Genomic DNA, 8869 nt, shown 5'->3' on the forward strand with positions numbered 1-8869 from the left:
GAGCCTTATCCCGCACCACAATTTGAGCTATCAGTTCTTCGGCGCTCAGCCTTCTTTATTGTCCAAATATCACATCCGTATGTGACTACTAGAAAAACCATAGCTTTGACCATTTTGGTGTTTGTGTGCAAAGTGATATCCTGCTTTTGAATATGCTGTCTAGATTGGTCATAGCTTTTCTTCCAAGGAGCAACTGTCTTTGAATTTCAGGGCTGAAATCACCATCCGCAGTGATTTTGGAGCCCTCTGTCACTGTTTCTGTGTTCGCATCTATTTGAATTAAGTGATGGGACTAAATGCCATGATCTTAGTTTTCTGAATGTTGAGTTTTCTGCCAGCTTCTTTCACTCTCCGTTTCATCCCCATTAAGAGCCTCTTTAGCTCCTTTCCGCTTTCTGCCACTAGAGTGGTATCATGTGCCTATCTGAGATCATTGATATTTCTCCTGGCAATCCTAATTCCAGGTTCTACTTCATCCAGCATGGCTTTGGCTGGATAAAGTACTCTGCATAGAAGTTAAATAACAGTGTGACAATATACAGCTCTGAGGTCCTCCTTCCCTATTTGAAACCAGTCCATTGTTCCGTGTTGGTTCTAACTGTTGCTTCATGACCTGCATAGCCTTCATTCTGGACTAGTGGTGATTCTATAAATTCTCTGGCGTCAAATAGCGCCAACCTCCTCTTAAAATCAGATTTCCTCTACCTCCTTTAACCTCAGTAGAGCTTGAGTACAATTTCAGAATCTGGCTTTTATGCATTTGTATTTTAAAGGTGCTTTCAATAAAGTCTTTGGGGAAATCCTTTTTTTTTTTTTGGCTATTTTAACCTTCTACCTTGACTTCTCTTCTTACCTTAACACATACTGGATCGGAAACAGATGAATCACCACCAAAACACATATTCCTGTTTCTGATGAACATGTCTTGTGTTCTCTCAGCTGGATCTGGTCATCTTTCAGGATGAAGTGAAGGATGCTTGGACTGTAAATCAAATGGAGAAAACAGCAATACACCCAGGTACATGTCAGTGGACGGAGCAGATGACTCAGATGAAAGCGATGGAGGATGCAATACTTTGTCATGTGGTTTGGGAAGATCTACTTCAATGGAAATGATTTTGGATTAGCCTTGGTTTATTTCTGTCCCTGTCATAGAGGGTCATCTCTTGACCCCTTCTTGATTCTTTTTATCATTTATGTATTTCTCTCCAGTGATTAATGTTCACATTCGCAGTGAGGACAAGAATTCTTGTCTTGGCCTGAGACAAATGGCATGACCTGATGGCTCCTCAATTGAGCCACTGAGGAGGTTTCAGGAAAAACTCTGTGGATTTCTGAGTAACTATATTAAGCCCTTTTAAATCTTAATGTGTGGGTGGAGTCGTGAACAAACTGCCAAACTTCTGGGAATACTGGGGACAGATATTATTTGTTTCTACCCTATAATTTCCAATCCTTGGAAACTACATGTATGATTTAATAAATTTCATCCTCAAATTATTTCTTCACTGCTTAGGACACCTCCCTTAAATGGGCAAATGCAAACCTGAATTTTACTTCAAAATTAGTTTTTTAGATGAACTAACATTAAATATGTTAAGTGTATTTACCCTAGTTCCTCAATGATAAAATACTCTCAAGAGTCTTCTCCAGCACACAATTTGAAAGCCTCAATTATTCAGTGTCCTGCCTTCTCTATGGTCCAAATCTCAAACGACTTGGAAAGACCATAGTTTAGACTAGATGGACTTTTGTTAGCAATTGATGTCTTTGCTTTTTACTACACTAAGTTTGTCATAGCCTTCAAGAGGCAAGCATCTTTTGATTTCATGGCTGCCGTCACCGTTCACAGTGATGTTAAAGCCCAGGAAGAGAAAATCTGTCACTGTTTCCACTTTTCCCCGCTATTTCCTATGAAGTGATAGGACTGGATGTCATCATCATAATTTTTTTAATGATGAGTTTTCAGCCAGCTTTTTCATTCACCTCATTCACCCTCATCAAGAGGCTCTTTTGTTCCTCTTCACTTTCTGCCAGTAGTGTAAAATCATCTGCGTATCTGAGGTTGTTGCTGTTCGTCCAGGCCATCTTGACTCTAACACTAAAGAAGCCTTTTCTAAAAGCAGATCTCTGAGCCTGGGTGAAACAAAGGCAGCTATTCAGAAGCCACCAGCTGTTTCCTACTTGGTAACTGCTGAGGAGCTGGGGCTGGTTGAGGCGTGGGGATGGGGGGGTGGGCGGTGGTGTGAGAGGCTGCCATCCGCCATTTTTGTTCAGACTTTGTTTCTTGAATATACTGATTCATAGAGGGTGTGACTTAGTGATCAGTGAGCTCCCTCATCCATTCAGCAGTCAGGGTATGATGGGCTTGTGTCTCTATGTTTGTTGTTGTTCACTCACTCACTCTTGTCCAACTTTTGAGACCCATGGACTGTAACACGCCAGGTTTCCCATTCCTTCACCATCTGGAGTTTGCTCAAAATCATCTCCATTGAGATGGCGATGCCATTTAAACCTCTGGTCTTCTGTCGTCCCCTTGGAATTAGGATGTGAACAATGAAGGAAGAAGGATTGTCCCCAGATAGCTAGATGCATATGAAAGAAATGATTTCAATAAGTCCAGATGCTTCCATTTTCCCATACATAGTGAAAGTGAAAGTGAGCTCAGTCGTGTCCGACTGTTTGCGACCCCGTGGACTGCAGCCCACTAGGCTCCTCTGTCCGTGGGATTCTCCAGGCAAGAATACTGGAGTGGGTTGACATTTCCTTCTCCAGGGGATCTTCCTGACCCAGGAATTGAACCCGGGTCTCCTGCATTGCAGGCAGGTGATTTACCAAGTGAGCTATGAGGGAAGCCCCATACGTAGACGATCACTAAATCTCTTCATGTGAGAGATGTTTTTCCCTTGCATTAATTGTCACTTTTAATATTCAGATTACCTGCCCCTTGCTGCAAAATTGTATATAGTGTGGCTCCTGTCTTGCCTCCTCAGCTGTCTTGCAGTCACCTGACACTGTGTCTCCTGGGCTCACATTTCCACAAAATAAAACCTAACTCTCAACGTTCAGGCCACGTGTATCTTTTTTTTTTTTAGCCTTTGTTATGTCACTTAGTACTTAACACAGATCATTATTTCCTTTGTTGGTCATCAGGTATGCATTTAAGGCATCATTTTCACAGACATTTCTCCATTCCCTTGTGCACTTTTGGACTTCCAAAGTGGCAGTAGGACTAAAGAGTCTAAGTGACAATGCAGGAGGCCTAACAGACCTGGGCGTCATCCCTGGGTCAGGAATATCCCCTGGAGGAGGAAATGACACTCCACTCCAGTATTCTTGCCTGCAAAATCCCATGGAGAGAGGAGCTGGTGGGCTAGAGTCCAAAGGGTCGGAAAGACTCAGACATCACTGAGCGTCTAGGCACACACATTTTTAACCCAATGTTCACTGCTGTCCCTGCTTTATTTCCAAAGAAAGCTGTGAAGGTCAAGAGAAACAAATCAAAATTTTACATGATCTCCTGCTCCTTCTGCCTCTGTAACTCAGCTTGCTCCTTGCAAAGTCTATATCACATAGGTCTCAAAAAGTGGGGACTCACAATACTTGGAACTGGAGCTTATCTCACTCACCCTTGTCCTGCCCTTTGGAATCGCCCTAGCCCCTGCAAACCTGCAAACCTGCAAATCATGCCTGTCCATGTATGAAAACTCTGTAACCCCTTTGTTCAGGGCTCAGAGCTTGGAGTGTTAACTCCTCTGGGCCCACTGGTGTAATGAACCTGAGTTCTCCAACTCTCTGAGTGTGGTGCTTAGTTTCTCAAGTACTGGTTTCTGCAACATTTCTGGAGACCCCAGCGAGATTCCAACTACATTGGCCCCTTGAGCCGCCGGACTGGTGGCTCAGCCAGGTCAGAGCAGAGGACCCTGAGACAAACAAGGAGGCGTGATACCTGATGGTATTCTCGGTGCTCTTTTGGAACGGTGCTCTAACTCTCTGGATGGCTGAGCCCTGACCAGACTCATTGAAGGGACAGACCAACTCACCAGGAATGGCCACAGGATCAGGTAAAGGCCTGGGGCCAGTCCCAAGTCAGGAGGTCTTAATCCAATGTGTAGAAGAGGAGACTGATCACCTCCTTGGAGCTCCCAGGAAGGGAGCATCAGATAGGGAGACCTGGGGACTCAGGAGAGGTGGGTATTGTGACAACCTCTGAGTGATTGTGTATGCATGATTGCTGATTGAATGCAGTGAAAGTGAGCTTCACAGTCCACGGCCTTCGGAGACTGAGGGGGCCCAAAACCTGGGGTCTGTGATGACCTCATGAGGCTGGAAGGATGTGCCAGCCTCTTGGGGATCTGATCCCTCCCTGTGAGGCTGGTCCAGTTTGGGAGTTTGTACCTACCTGCCAATATTAAGAGGAATCTTAAATCTCCCTCAGGAGAGTGGCCAGGTGGAGGAAAAATGAATGTGAATGAGACTCTTGACCAGCGCTCCAGCATTAGGGCTTCCAGATGAGACAAAGGACTTTACCCTCTCTGTACATGAGGAAATCACACTGCAGTGGGGGTCCTCACACAAACAGTTGGGCCATGTCATTGCCCAGTCGCATGCTTGTGCAAACCACTGGATCCAGTGGTCACGGGACGGCTACCATGCCTCCGAGCATTATCTGCCACTGTGATTCTGGCCAGAGAAGCAGATAAGCTTACACTAGGACAAAGTGTAAATGTAAAGGTTTCCCATGCTGTTACTGCCCTGATGAACAGGGCACACAAGTGGCTGGCCAAATCCAGGACGATTCACTATGAAGAACTGTGTTGCAAAAACTTACAGGTCCAACTCGGACCTGTAACCTACCACTTTTTACCTACAGAAGCAGGAACCCCTCTCATAACTGTGAGGAGTTCATAGTTGAGATTTACTCGAGCAGGCTGCACCTGATGGACATTCCCTTCTAGAACCCAGAACTGGAACTGTTCACTGACAGAAGCAGTTCATCCAAGACGGGCAGCACAAAGCAGGCTCTGCCATAACAACAACTGACGAGATAGTGAAGGCCGAGGCCTTTCCACAAGGGTGGTCACCACTGCGGGCTGAGCTATGGGCACTCTCCCAGGCACTATGGCACGCCGAAGGGAAAGGAGTCAACTTCTATACTGAGGCAAGGTATGCCTTTGCTACTTTACATGTACATGGAGCCATTTATAAAGAAAGGGGACTATTGACAGCGGGAGGAAAGGAGATTTTTAAAAAAAAGAAATCTTCAGCTGTTAGAACCAGTCTGGAAGCCTTCCCAAGTGGCAGTCATCCATTGTAAGGGCCATCAGCGAGGAACTGATCCAGTCAGCAATGGGAATCGGACAGCGATTAGGCAGCCAAGGAGGTGGCGACCCAACCGAGTCCCACAGTGGGCCCTGAGGCAATCTTTAAGGTCCTCTTGGCACCAGAATTACCTCCATCCCCAAGGTATACCAAGGAAGAAGTTCAGTGGGCGCTAAATGAGGGAAGAATAAAAGGAGGGCTGCTGGAGCTCCCAGATCAAAGACTCTGTCTCCAGCAATACAGAAATCCAGCTGGTAAAACATCATGAGAAAACTCGTTTAGGAAAACCTGTGCTGGAGAGCTTACTGGGCCACTGCTATTTCGTTCCTAAGCTCCCAGCCCTGTGTGTGCAGACCAGTGCTACCTGTGTGACTTGTGCACAGAACAACGCCAGCCAAAGACCAAGACCCAACTCAGGGGTGCTCTCTACCATGATGTTAGACAACTATAGGAACTTGGCCACTTTGGTTGAGGATAACTTCCTTTCGGAATCTCTTATCTACTCTCAGGGTTTTGGTTCCTGCATTTCTAGAATGTCTCTTGGAAACTTCTCCTTCTTTTAATAGCGTTTCAGATCCCTGCTTTCTATGGGAAAATGGGAAATTGTGAATTTAGAAAGAAGACTTCATGATGATTTAAATTTTTTTCTTCCTTGATGTAATCTGCCTGCTTCTAGGTTACTGCTAATTCTATAAGTTCTGTGGTATAAAGTGCTGTCACCTTCCTTTTCAAATCAAATTAAACTACTTACTTTTGCGTTGTAGTATGTGACCAGAATGTCAGGATTTGATTTCAATGTATTAGTTAGTTTTGTATAGGAGCTTTCAATAAAGTATTTGAGGAAATATTTTTCTAGGTTGTCTTAACATTCCACCATGCATTGTCTTCTCACCTGGATACATATTAGATTGGAAAGTGTTGAATCTCTAGCAAAACAAATATTCTATTCTCTGATGAACAGGTCTTATGGTTTATAAGGTGGACCTGGTCACTTTTCTGGAGCAAATGAAGGATATCAGGAATATAAGCAGAATGGAGACAATGGCCATGTACCCAGGTACGTGTGAATGGATGGAGCCAATGACTCAGGTGAGAGGTCCAAGCATCAGTGAAGAAGTCATTCTTCGTCATGTGTTTTCTGAAGATCTGCTTCATTGGAAACAATTTTGGAGAAGTCTGGATTTATTTCTGTTTCTGTCATAGATGGCTATCACCTGCTGCCTTCTTCCTGTTAAACCATGACGAAATCTTGTCTGGTGATTACCTTTCTCTTTCACAGTGAGAACTAAAATGCTCTTCTTGGCTTGTGACAACCTGCATGAACTGGTTGCTGTTTCATTTCTTGAGAGTCCTAATAAAACTGTGCACATTTCTGAGTAACTATGATGTTCCATTTATCAAATATCAGGTCTTTCTATAAAGATAATCATATTGGAGAGAAGACTTATAATTGTAGTGAATATGGTAAAGTTTCTAATCAGTCTTCAGAACTTATTGAACAGCAGACTATTCCGAATCCACAAAAAGAAAACAAGTGTAAGGAATGTATAAAAGTCTTTACTCACTCATCCGATCTAAGTAGCAATTGGATGATTCATGCAGATTGGAAACCTTTCAATTGTACAATTTGGCAGAGCCTTTAGTAACAGTTCACATCTTAGGCACCATCAGTGAATCCATACTGGCCAGAAATCTTATAAATATAAGGAGTGTGGCAAAGTGTTTATCTATTGCTCAAATCTTAATCGACATCAGCAAATTCATACTGGGGAGAAACCTTATAAATGTGCAAAGTGTGGCAAAGCCTTTTATCAGAACTCAAATCTTACTTAACATCAGCGAATTTATACTGGAGAGAAAACTTCTAAATGTAAGGATTGCTTCAAAGCCATCCAGCAGATGTCAAGTTTTTCTCAACATCAGTGAATTCATAGTGGAGATATACCTTACAAATGTGTGGAATGTGGCAAAGCCTTTATCCGTTGCTCAAATCTTACTGAACATCAGCGAACTCATACTTGGAAGAAACCTTAGAAATGTACAGAGTGTGGCAAAGCCGTTACCAATAGCTCAGGTCTTTCCCAACATCAGAGGATTCATACTGGGGAGAAACCATGCAAATGCAAAGAAGGTGGCAAAGCCTTAGCCAGAGCTCAAATTTTTCTAAATATCAGCAAATTCATACTGGAGAGAAACCTTACAAATGTAAGCAATGTGGCACAGCCTTTAGTCAGAGCAGTGATCTCACTCAACACCTGAGAGCACACACTGGAGACAAGCCCTAGTAATGAAACAAGTGATGAAAGAGGTTTGTCTTAAACATACATCAGAAAGCATGAGAGCTTATACAAGAAACATATGGAAATAATGTAACAAATATGTACAAATGTATTTCATCAAAACATAAATCTAAATACATATCAGAGACTGAAAATTAGTAAGGATTTCATCAATCCTGTTTTCTGAAGTTCCTCTGAAGGAGAATTATTATGGAGAGTAATGCATAATTAAAACACATAGAAAGTGAACATGTTAGTATGGTCACAAGATGAAGGGTTGGTGGTTAGAAACTTACACTTATTAGCAATGTATCCTGTTTATAATGACATGATTTGAGATTATTTGAGAATGAGTGTAATTCAACTATGAAATCCATATTGTGCTTCATTTTTAGTGTGTATGCAAATATAGATTTTTTTTTTATGGTTTGTACTTTAGAGATAAGAGAAGCCCTTCTATATTGTGTTGTGACCATTTCTATCTATTCTCCATTACAGAATGGAACCGGAATGTAAAATGTACAATGAACATCTAAATGCAGGTGTTTGCTATTCATATGAAATATCCTGGGAGGTTGCCATAATATAAGTGATCATGAAATCTTTCCATGTATTAAAGTAAGAAAGAAGTTGGTTCTATTGTTTTTGGTTTAATATTTATTTATTTGGTTGCCTCAGATCTTAGTTGCAGCATGTGGGACCTAGTTCCCTGACCAGGGATTGAACCCAGACCCTGTGCATTGGGAATGCGGAGTCTTAGCCACTGGACCACCAGGGAACTTCTCCAAAGGTCTGTTCTAAAGTTTCAATACTTACATCACTTGAATTGTAAGAACACAATCACAGTTCACTACAATATTGATTTATCTTTATAATATCAGCATAAGTGAAGTATATTACTTGACAATGTTGAACTATAGACAGCTTCTGTGATAACCTAGAAATGTATTAGAACCCTTTCCAGAAAAGGCATGTAATTAGTGTATTTCTTGTTTACTAAGTGTTTCCTAGGCTTTGTTTTGTAAGTCATAAACATAATAATCCTCACATCCTTTTATCAGAAAAATGAGTATCTTTCTCTGTGCTTTTAATCTGATTTAATCATAGATCAAACTGTGGACTGTAAAATGTTTATGTTCAACCCTGTGTGAAATTAATACATGGCTATTAATAAAAGTCAATGTTTTCTAGTGTTTCAATTGATTGTAATGAATGAAGTGTTAAGACTGTGATCAGCAGTCTTGCTCAGCCCCAGGTTCTACTTCACA

General features: G+C 42.1%; 1 pseudogene; it reads left to right on the top strand.

Moving 5' to 3' along the window:
- Positions 1-6999: 6999 nt before the first annotated feature.
- Positions 7000-8324, top strand: LOC113875830 (annotated as a pseudogene).
- Positions 8325-8869: the final 545 nt, after the last annotated feature.

Source organism: Bos indicus x Bos taurus, chromosome 18, assembly GCF_003369695.1.
Source record: "Bos indicus x Bos taurus breed Angus x Brahman F1 hybrid chromosome 18, Bos_hybrid_MaternalHap_v2.0, whole genome shotgun sequence".
NCBI classification, from domain to species: domain Eukaryota; kingdom Metazoa; phylum Chordata; class Mammalia; order Artiodactyla; family Bovidae; genus Bos; species Bos indicus x Bos taurus.